Source organism: Calidris pugnax, unplaced genomic scaffold, assembly GCF_001431845.1.
Source record: "Calidris pugnax isolate Ruff unplaced genomic scaffold, ASM143184v1 scaffold1, whole genome shotgun sequence".
NCBI lineage: Eukaryota > Metazoa > Chordata > Aves > Charadriiformes > Scolopacidae > Calidris > Calidris pugnax.
In genome coordinates, this window is record NW_015090800.1 from 3,477,664 (window position 1) to 3,489,772 (window position 12,109).

The 12,109-nt window shown below is 40.3% G+C and overlaps 1 protein-coding gene across 5 annotated transcripts in view; it reads right to left on the reverse strand.

Moving 5' to 3' along the window:
* The window catches only part of CALD1 (caldesmon 1), a 202,730-nt gene that overhangs the window by 156,089 nt on the left and 34,532 nt on the right, over positions 1 to 12,109 (reverse strand). Inside the window, exon 2 of one of the 5 annotated variants that reach the window (XM_014937452.1) lies at positions 5,169 to 5,253. The exons of the other annotated variants lie outside the window; for them this stretch is intronic. The gene's annotated coding sequence lies outside the window, so the exon portion shown is untranslated. The remainder of the gene's footprint in view (positions 1 to 5,168; positions 5,254 to 12,109) is intronic. 5 annotated transcript variants of the gene reach the window in all.

Sequence of the window (12,109 nt, forward strand, 5' to 3'; positions counted from 1 at the left end):
AGCTTGGTGCAGTTACTACCTAGTCACATGAACTAGACCATAATTGTACTTTTACACAGTTACAAAGCCCAGAAACGTTTGTTCTCTCTCCGCTGCCAATGAAGATTAACACTAGCTGCCCTACAAGGCTTTCAGACATAGACGCTCCTTGGAGTGTTTCCCTTCTTGGGTTAGCTACAAAAAGGAAATCCTGGGTATCCTGAGGATATAAAAGAACACACACTGCATGAGGCACTCTGCTTTTGTCCAAACATCTCAGAAAAAGGAGGTTTTAAAGGGCTTCGGTACAAGAACATGCTTTCTCTATGTACTGCTAATGCATATATGAGAGGTTTTACAACATCAAATCTATATGCAGGGAAGGTGTTTTCCTCACTAGCTCTCTTGCTACTACTGCCATTTAGGAAACCTGGCAAGCTGCAGATTGTTTACCTGCCTCTGAAGCCCGCTGCAAAATAAACCTTGCCCTCTCACGTTACGTATTTGCATTTCCATCTTTCAAATTTTGCCAGGCAGAAAGTGGTTTAGGATTCTTAAAATTAAGACAAGAAAAGGTGACAAAGCAAATGAATGACATTATCACGGCCAGTCTAAGTGGCCTAAGAACACTAAGAACACTTCAGGTCTCTCACTTTAATCTAACGCCACTGAAATCATTGCGAAGTCTGATAATAGGGATTTGGAGACAGAGGAAAAGTGGATCGTTGAGCTTATATCAGTGAAACAAGTCACTTTAGGCATTAAAAGAACAATGTTACCTTGATTATGCAAAAGGGTTAGCCAGCCTCTCCCAGATCATTTCCTATGAGATCATATGCAGACTTAGAAACAGAAGGGACTGGTTTCAGGAAGTTTGGAAGCCTTTTATGGATTCTATTAACAAGGTACAGACTGTTCCCTAAAACTGATAGTACATCAAATTCCATTATGGCCACATGCCCTTGGTTGGAATGCCTTTAGCATATATGATATTACCAGCAGCCACCAAAAAAAAGCAGCAATTCTGTCATTTAATCCCTGTGACTTTTTTTTTCGGAGTACTGAGTATTAATTGTCATTTTCTGGGTGTGGATAGCACACAACAGGTTACAATGACATACCTGTTATTTTCCCTAAATTTTAAAGCATCCTGCAGAGTTTAGCCACAAATTTGCAAAAAGCTAAATACCTGTCTTTCTTAGGAAAAAAAAAAAAGCTACACTGCAAGATTTTTGAATGATACCTAATAACAGTTAGAGGCCAATTTTGATTTTTCTTCTTCAGCAGAAAAACATAAATCTACACAAAACCACATCACTGTTTGAAAAATACATATTTTTTTTTTTGCTTTTTGAGGTCTTAGCTAGTGCGTTTCCTACCAAACACATTTTCCAATCAGTTTAGTTACCATATATTCATTCTTGATATAGGAAATTAGAAAGCAAACCAGCAACTGCACTCCTTTCCTAAGAATTAATGCCGTGCATTTTCTTACTTTTTAACATTTTACTTCTAGGCATTATTTTCCCGATGATGCATATGAACAAGGCAAATGCCTCGCATACACCAGGACTGCCCTGTGGTTCCAGGCAGACCCATGAGTCTATAAACACACCTCAAATGCTGTAACTGTGTTTGGAAAACATCAAGGCATTAGGAAGGCTCTGGCCTTCAGCCTCTTTAGCAAGGCTTATGCATCACTTGGGTTTCACGTTAACTCTTTGGCAATGCATGAAGTGCACGCTGAGCTTTATAAGACCTGCACTGTAAGAGGCTGAATTTCACTGTGGGAGGCAAAATAATCGGTTAATTGAATTAGCTAGCCTTCATCTATTTGTTAGCAATAATATTAGCAGATTTTGTTTTCAGTTTAAAGTAACACAATATTTTCAAACAGCAGCTCTCAAATAAAAGGAATAATCTTCCCTTCTCTTTACAGGTGGGGGAAGAGAGGCACGCATAAATGCAGTTACCTGCCGAAGCCCAGTTGGTCTTTCAACAGCAGCACCTCCTCCATCCCAGTGAAGCACTTTCCCACACCGGGCTGCACTTTCTCCTACCCTCTACACAATCCTAATGCTAATATAGCTGTGGCTGAAGAACTAAAACCTTTAGAATGCAGATTTCCCCAGCATCAAACTGCCATCTCTTATCTTATTTCTAATAAGACACATTTTTGTTCTTGTTGGGATTGAAGAGAAATTAAGCACCACCTGGGCAGAGGAATGAAAATTTTGCTATCTGTTTAACAATAACACTGTTCTCTGTGCCAAAGAGGATGCAACAATTAAGACAACCATAGCCTTTGCTCAGTTTGGGAAATAACCATCCCTGATACAATCTCCCAGGAATCCATCCCATCTATTTATAACTGAGTAAATATTAGAGGATTCACTTCTTTTGTCCTGAAAAAACAAGACCTTTGGCCTTAACATTTCTTTGGAAAGCGTTTCAGAGAATGCTGTTACTCTGCAACAATGTTTCCTTCCATTAAAATTTCCTCTTAAAATATATGGCCCAAAGGAGGAACACTAGACCTCAAATATACCACAAATATGGACAAGTCTGCCTGCAGGCATTTGGAGGCTGGGAATTTGCCCAAAACATTATCCTTACAGAATCAACTAACTCTGTTAGTCAGCATAGTTAACAGCCTCAAAAAAATAATTTTACTCTGACAGTCTTTGTCGGGACAGCTCACCAATTGCATATTGCACTGTTTTCCACTGCTTAAGGATTAATTATTCCCAAGGACACACTGAAGCCTTTACACTTCTACAAGCAAAAAGTATTTGGGAGCCAATACTATTCAGCAAACTATCACTTCTAGGTTTCTATTACTCCTGGCCTTAGCCCAGCTCACCCTGCCTCTCCTTTCTGTCTTCTCCTAACACAAGCTGTGGTAGCCAGAGCCCAGAAAAGCAGGGAAGCTACATCTGACCCCACAGACTCGGTATGCACTCAGGACTCTGCCCTGCTTGGGGCTCTTGTATTTACCTATTGAAGACCAGTCATCATAAAAGGCAGTCTACAAAAAGGATACAAGACAGGCAACATGACTCAAAGGCAAGTCTTCAGGTGCTATTTATTCACTAAGAGTTAATGCAGACAAAATAACCATCAGTTCTGCCATTTATATGACCATGACTTTTGGGACACTTCATAAAACTTTACCCTCACGGGAAAAGTCAAGATCAGATCTGTGACATCTCTCATCCAAGACACAGCCCTTGACAGGGGCCAGGCACTTCAGAGAGGTGTTCAACAAACAAGGTAACCATTCTAGGTAAGTCCCTTCCTCACCTCCTCCTTGAGTTTGGCTGTATCACTTAAGTTTTAAATCCCTTTTCATTGTTTTCCTTAGTCTTCACTACTATAATTCTGGATGATGTTATCATAGAATCATAGAATTGTCTAGGTTGGAAGGGACCTTAAATATCACCTATTACTATTTCATATAAATGTCTCATCCTTTTGGATCAGTGAATTTGCTACACATGACATCATAACCTCCACCTGTGTAGTCAGAATGATGGAGTTCCCTCACTTGGAGCAATTTGTGCTAAATGGCAATTATAAAACAAGTGCAGCCTGGGAACATTTATTATTATTATCATTGCTTACCAAGACTTCTATCAAGTGCTGAAGCAATAATCTTTTGAAAGGCAAATTTCCTCCCACCTGGCAAGCAGAATTGTTTTGCGTGTCCCTATCAAACTAAAACCAGAACACCTAGGGAATAGAGAGTCATTGACTTTGCTAACATATTCAGCAACATTATTATCTTAATGACATATAATAGTCTCCATATTCATAACCTTTCACTAGAAGAAAGGCTAGTATGGCTGTTGAGCTGAAGTAATTACCTCAGTCTGTACCCTGCGTGTACAACTGATGTGTATGTGGCAAAGATGACCGCACATAAGTTTAATGGCAAAGACAAATAAGAGTTAGGTCTTCTCAAGGGAAGAAATTCCCATTCAGGTATTGTCCAGGGACCAAAGGAACCACAACATGGAAGAATTCCTCCAGTGTTTCAGAGAACTAGATTACTGCACTTACTCATAATCCTTAGCACAAAAAATGTTAACAAAAAGAAACATCAAGGTGGAAGATTCCCAAGTAGCCAACCAATTTCTGACAGACAGTTCAATCAAGGACTACCATAAAGCATCTTCCCAATATTACCAAAGATAGGCCTCTGGTTTTTTTACAACCATATGCTAACTAAAATGTTGTTTGCTGCCTACTGACTTTCTTAAAACAGGGCTTTAGAAGAAATTTGGAAACAGGCAAAGACTCTTCATGAACTACAGAGTGGCAATACCTCCTGAGGATTTTCTGAAGTCTGGAAACGGCTCACTCATGAATTATTGCCTTGCTCCTTTCAGGGCCAAAACTAAATACTATGCTTCTCCGATTTAGATGAGACTACCAATAAAGTTTTCCTTAGAAGTCTCGAAAGGAGGGAGTTGATGCTGAATGAACAAAAAGCATTGTTCCAATAAAGATAGTAGAGCAAGGACAGGAACAGCAGAAGTATTGTTCAATAAAGTTAGTAGAGCAGGACAGGAACAAGATAACCACAAGGACGGGAGCAGCAGGCTACTTGAACAAGACAAAAACCCATTCAGGCAAAATGTTGCAACCTGCAAGTTGGCATGTAGACCAAGTATGCCCTTATTTAGTATTAAGACTCAAAGGTTCACCCAGGGGACAAGAATGACCAACAGAGGGTCCTAGAAGACCACCATGACCAGTAAGATGATCAACTGAGTTCGTGCAAAGGGGAGGATCCTTAGGATAATGAGTTCTGAGAAAAAGCATGAATGTGTATATTCGTTCTTTGAAAAGTGATTAATATGGATGGATTGTACTAATATAAACAATGTATTGAGCATCTTTGGGCATGCATGCTTTGCAGAATGATGCTCCATGCACCTGGTGCCAAATAAAAAGAATGCCTGCTTCTTAAGACTACCTTGGTGTTAAGGAGTTTATTCCTGATTTCAGTGACACCAATATATTAAATTAAGCTGAATAATAGCCACCCAGAATACCCTCTTTCCACATCAGATCTTGAGTTTCAAAGGAAACTAAGCTAAATCTAAAGTGCTGGTCATGACAGCAATTGTCTCAACTGAATAAAAATACCTCCAGAAAAAAAAAAAAAAAAATTAATATCTCACCAGTGATGATGCCCCTGAGCCTGGAAGATGCTGCCTCTTCAGCTCCCAGGGGATTCTTTGCGTAACCAAATGGTTATCACAGGCACTGCAACGACAGAAGTGTTTATGGGTGGGAATGAAGAGGGCTCCAAAGGCAGAAGAACTTTACAGTAAGGATGATCCAGAAATCAGACCAGATCTCGATCCTTCCTGTAGTTTCCAGATACTATTGCACCACTGACTAAGCTGACTTGCAACTCCTTTTCTTTTTCAAGTGCCTCCTCTGTGAGGAAGAAAATGCCAAGCGAGCAAGGGCAGACTGCACTACCCATCCAAGGTCCCATTTAGGACAAAGTGTTGCTTCTGCTTTCAGGGAAAACTGCTCCATATACCTGATCCTGCTGCCATGACCGTAACCCAATCACAGTGTAATGCAATCCTGAGAACAGCCTGGGAAGCATCAGCCACAGAACTGAGAATTTTAATAGCCAAACTGCATCGATTAACATGGAGCCAAACCTGATTATGCCGCCATGATTCACTTCACAAAAAATATCTGAGGGAATTCCCTGTTTGTTTTGGCAGCAGACCAGCACAGTTCCTTGATTGCTGGCTGCCTCCAGTCAAAGATGCAAAAACATTTGGCTATTTCTGCATAGCTGCTGGAGTGCATTTACGCAGTTTTCGGTGACAGGTTGTTTGTCTGTCTTTACATGTACTTAGCCACTTTGTGGCTAAGTGATAGAACAGCCACCTCCGAGTAATAGCGAGATTAAATGATAACAGCTTGGGCACTATGCGGCGAGACTGGAAATTGCCTTTGAGTGACGCCTCAGCGGGAGAACTGGAGGGAGTTCCTGGGAGAATAGACTCAGATATCCCACTTGGCAGAACATAAGCCAACTGGGAAGCTGCTCATGGGCTCTGCTGGCTCCCATCCCCTTTCGTCTACAGAGGCAGTGAAAAGACAAAACTTCCAAATACTCAAAAGGCAAAAAAGCTCTGGAAACAAGTCTGGAGAAATTTTATTTATCTGCTAAACCAGGTGAAGAAAGATCTCTCAAAAAAGAGCTTTTCTTCACAACCAGCCTTTCATTAGAAATACACGGTTTACCTTCCATGTTCTCCACCTAATCAGCAGATGTGTTTAAGAATATTCATTAGACTAGCTGGCTTGAGCAGAAGATTTGACAAAGCTCTGGAAAAATATATCATGCTGTTGCAAGTGACACTGCATTTTTGCACCATTTCTTCTAAATCCCTAAGCAGTAGCGTTGAGGGGGGCATTGCTTATCTTAGGGGATTTTGAGGGGTTTGTTTTAATTTTATACTGCCTGTCAAATGGCTGTCTTACGAAGGCAGCATGCGATAGAATGATGGGGGACTCAAAGTCTCCAATACACATACAGTACTCTGCTCCATCATGGCAAAACACAACTTGTACCCTATTGTTCTACAAAAACAAGAAACACCTTCACTGGGCCAAGAAATACCAAGATGGAAAATCACAGCTGTGTGCAGCTGAGGTGGTGGTTGCTACAGAAAGCTCTACCCCGGACTTTCCTAAGACTGCATCGCAGTAAGTGCTGAAGAGATCCACTTTTTCTGAGGTTTGCCAAATCCAGGAGATCGGGTGAGAAGAACACAGATTACCCCTGATCATTGCAAAGGTCCAGGTTTCTGAACTATCTCAGCCTCAATAAAAGTCCCATTAAAGTAAATAGCCGTGGAATGCTCTAATCCAGAGAAAAAGCTAGATCTAAAAATGCAAAACTGCTCCAGTCATTAATAAAATCCAATTATTAACATGCCATTCAGTAGTCAAGTAGCTACATGAGGTGATCTGGTTCTTTCAAGTAGGAATTCAGCTCTTACACTGCTCACCCTACATTACTTACTATGGAAAAAATCCACACTATCTTTTACATATGATGAGGAAAATAAACATTCAAATGTGCAGTATAGTAGACTTAACATTAATTTCTGTAGCTTCCTTACTCTTTAGATATTTCAGAAATAAATCTCCATCAAAAGGTGGACATTAGTCTTAATCAGAACATCTCATTTCCATTCAAGGGCTATCACTTAGACTTGTATCCTGTGATACCTTAACATCAAGTCATTCTCAAGTACTCACATTCACAAGGTGCATGCTCCTCACCAACCAAACAAGATTATTCACCCACTTGAAGCTAGGCACACGTTTCTTGACATAGAGCCAAAATACACATGCACAGCATATACTTGACCAGTGACATGTTTTTGTTTCATGGGCTGATTTTATTCTGTAGCCCAAAGCACAGTACCAAAAAAATAAAATAAGTCCATTATGTCACATGTTAATTCCTCAGTGAATAAAATTAATGAATATATTTTACACCACTTATTTCCCAACTGCAACGACATTTCCCATGAGGGTTTGTACCCTCAAAGCTATCAAAACCTGAGTTCTCTCCTAAAAGGAAACACTATGGAAAGGAAATATCTATGAAATGGAAGACTACGAATGAGTGAACACTAACTGACTAGGCAGGATTTGAGCCAGAGGAACATTTTACCCACTTGTTGATATACTTTTATACTATTTTATATCATATAGCCTGCAAAATATCAAAGTCAAGAGACACCAATAACTAAAAATATTGTATAAAACTGATCTATTTGGTTCATACTCAGGCGATCCCCAGATGCCACACCCAAAGAAAAGCTGAGACTTAATTATCTTGCCCTTCTTTCCTAAAAGAGGCCAAAGAGTGATACAACTGGATTTATCTTTTTGTTTCTTTAATCCTTCCTATAGATTATCACACCATTATATTTACTTACATATCAATCAACTAATTACCAGTTGGGAAAATGGCAGTACGGGTACCAAACCCAAGCAGCTGTGGAAACGTAAACTTTCTCTTCCTCCTCAGGTTGTCAGTATTATCTTGTTTTCATAATTTCATAGCTAGAGATAGCTACTTCTAAACAGAAAAGCAGACAATTTACATTTTTATAAGCAAACTAAAGCATGTTTTCACATTGCTCTTTTCCAAGATTAAATTCTGTTCTCTATAGGAAGGGGGAAATGATCATTTTCTGAAAATAAGGTCATTGCAGCTTAGATGAAAAGGCGTTAGTCTAATATTTTTTGAGAAATTCCTTTCTTTCAATTTAAGTCGACTACTAGAATAAGCAAGCTGCATTCTGTGGGTTACATTTGCATACTGGAGTAAGCTTTGTGTAAACAAGGTATAGCGCCGTAATTCTTTGTAGGTCAATCAAAACAACCAACTATACATTGTCTGTCTCTCCCTTTCCTCAAAAAAAAACACAGAATCACCATAGTTGGAAGGGACCTCTGAGATCATTGGGTCCAACCACAAAAAAAAAAATTTAGATGGTAGTCTCTCCATTAGCAAACAAAAACAGTGACACCAAGGGCTACCTACTTCCATTCTCCTGGAAGGGGCTTGACCCTCTTTTCTATAGCCTAAGTAAGGAAACAAAATGCCTTATTTCGTTTCCACACGCATGAAATGCCGTACCCTTTGAAGTTTTGTTTGGCCAAAATGTTGGGGACAACTCCCCCCCATTACGGCACAAACATTTAAATACCTGTAGAAATCAAACTGATTTCTGAACATCTTTGGAGCCCTGCCTCAGGGCTATGAAAGCAGGAGGCGTGAACAACAGCCAAGCAACTCATTGAAACCATATCAGGTATGGCGCTGTTTCAGAGGAAAGCATTATATGTGCTGAATTACCCTGCTTTCCAGCAAATCTGGCTGCAGAAGTTCCCAGGGATTTCTTGGCCTGTTTTATTCAGCTCCTGAGATCAAAAGACATCACAACCCCAGTGGATCTAGGCTGCAGATATTTTAAAGGAGACAAACGGCAAAAATACCTTTCAGTGCAACCAGCAACGCTATCTTCCACTTACAATCACCTTGAAGAGACAACGTGAAAACCACCACCCATCACAGACAGCAGCTCCTCTTTGATGTCCTAATAGCAAGCAACCCATGGTGCAGAATCACAGCCACATCTGAAATGCTCAATAGGGTAGTCATCCTCAGATGCAAATTCCCAGCTCTTACAGCTGGCTGGGCTGAAGACAGAAATGTGACTGAAAGGTCTAATAGGTTTCAGCTCACAGACTTCTCAGGTGCTTTGGAGAACTCGCCCTTAAACTGTCCTTTTTCACAAGCTTTATGTATATACTGATTAAATGGACACAGTTAAAACAATAATTCTGCCTGCCACAGCAAGGTAACTTGTACACTTTTATCTTACCTATTAAGTCCTTTAATTTCTCCTCTAACAGTATTTAAAAGAGACCTAAAGCGGTTTTGCCTGTTCTTGAACTAGAGTAGCAGTTACTTTTTCACAGTATTTTTCACTACCGATGTGAAAAAGCACAGTTAGACATAACCTTGCTCAATGCACAGCCTTTAGTCCCTTTCATGACTCAAGCAAGGAGCTTAATTTCTGATAATTTTTGTTAACAATTTGATGACAACTCAACATGTAATACTGAATTATGCAACGGGAAAATAAAAAAGCAATGCGGGTTTATCTGTTGTTTGCTTTGTCAGCCTACAAAAACACAGCATATGCATGAATGCTGCACATGTAGGGAGAACCCTGTCTTAAAATCTCTGATCAGACATTTTTGGTTAAAACTCCCACCATCCACCTATCCTACTGCCTCTATTAGTTCTGGTATCAATCATCAACAGAAACATTTGCATTTTAGAAAAGAATGGCTTTTTTGAGGATCCTTCAAGTCCTGCATATATATTTACCTCATAAAAGGTCACATCTTATTCTACACATTTTTCCCCTGGCATTTTTGTTCCATGTTTTTCTTTCTAGGAGACTGAAAGATAGAGATTCTGTACATTTTTGTGGGACAACTGCATCGGGCAGCCAGCCAAATCCTAAGCCAATATCAGCAGTGAATTTATAGCTCAAAGAGAAGAAAACTCTGAAGAGACAGCGGTTTGTGGGAGGGAGGTTTTGTTTGGTTTTGTTGTTTAAATCTGAAAAGCTGTTTTTGACAAGTTTGTCATCAGGCTCACAAAGAAAGAGTGGAATTTAAAGCATCATCTGCTCTGAAGGATCTCGTAGCACCCGGTCACACCATATGGACTGCCTCATCTGTACTCTAGCTCCTCTCCCTGGGGATATTCCTACTTTGGTAAACATTGGCAGACCTAACGAGCGCTCCCTGCATATTTAAACTGACCACTGGTAGTCTATATTATAAAATGTATATGATTTTTATTCAACCCCTCGTTCTCTTAATTTAATTCTCTGAAGTTTCAGCCTTTGCTGATGTTAAGAATAAAATACAAGCCCATCAACATTTTGCCTAGACTGAGGTTTCACTACAGTGCCTTTGTTCATAAAAAAAAAAATAAGGTTTTTAAAGCAAATGTCCTGTTACAGACATCAGTAGGACAATTATGGTTCTTCAAGAGGCGAATTCACTGAGCATCAAATATTGGATTTTAACAAATGGTGTGTTGACAGCAGGCACCCAGGATAGCTTCAGGACAGGCTGAAGGTTGTGTCAGCAACACGAAGGCCTAACGCTGTCACGAAGCTGCCGGAGATTAAAAAAATTAAAAAAAAGATAAAATCACATCCCGAGATAAGGCAGTGAACTGATGGCAAAGCCTTACGACTCGCTGCTCCAGGGCGAGGAGGACAGCTAGACAAGCAGATATGAAGACGGAGTATTAATGGATGTTCACACTCTGGCTGAAACCGCTCTGGCCCTCGGCTCATTCCCACACGCTGCAGCAAGGGAGCCAGCAGTGAGTCATTTTTCCTAAGCGTAGCTCCTGATCCATCCCAGCAGCCAAGCCATACACACGAGCGTGCAGGACACGCTCCCTCGCCCTCTCATCCATCCTTTGTCACCTCCTTGCACGACGTGAGGAAGGTGGACACGGGGGAGCATCTCCCCATGGTCAGCAGGACCATGACACCCCCTGAGCTCCTGCTGGTACCCCCCAGCCAGCTCTTCAGCCTCTAGCCAGCACCGATTCAAGGCTAAACACCGACTCCGGGAAAAGAGCTTCTGAAGCACTTCCAGAAAAATACACGCACATGCCTTTCTATAGACTGAAAATCAGAAGCAGGCAGTTCTTTCCTTGTTTGGCTGCTGCAGATCAGCTGCTTTTAAAGCACACCCTTCAATTTTTCACTCCTGCTTCTGAAAAAAGAATGACTCCGTGCCAGCTAAACGTTTCACAGAGGGTTCGGAACATCCCTGAATCACTCCCCATATGATTAAAGGTACATTTTTAGAGTTTAAAGCTTAGTTCTTTTTACCAGTGGCTACAGTGTAAATCAAACCCTCCTTTACAAGCTGAGAAGCTTCTCAAAGACACAAATTTCACTCTGTTTCAGACTGCTACGGTTCACACAACTTATTAATGAAACATTGAGAGATCCCAGAATATAAAAGTGAGAAAGACTCTCTCACAGAATCCCACAGTTCCAGGAAAAATCCAAAGGCAGGCTCCTACAGCAACCAGAAGCAACTCAAACACTCCATGCAAAAGAGGGCAGCATGTAACAGACATTTTGTATTTAAATGAACCAGTAAATAGTGTCTTGGGAACAGGGAAGGGAAGAAAAGAAAAACAACATTTATTGGAAAACACATCTACTGAAGCAAGTTTATTTTGAGACGCTGTACTTGAAACATGCTTGGGAAAAAAACTGGAATGAGCCGTTTGAGCATTTTTTGTTGGTAGTACAATTTTTATTTGGTAGGAGTCTATTCCACAGATTTTAAGACATGTTTAAGATTCCATAGGTTTAGTATTACATCACTAATGGTTCATAATGAAATTCCAGGCAGTAGCAAAAAAAAAAAAAAAAAAAAAAAAAAACAAAACTGGTTTATGAACCAGTTTGTGTTTAAGATTCAGAAGAAGATCGAGACCTCGCTCTTCTGG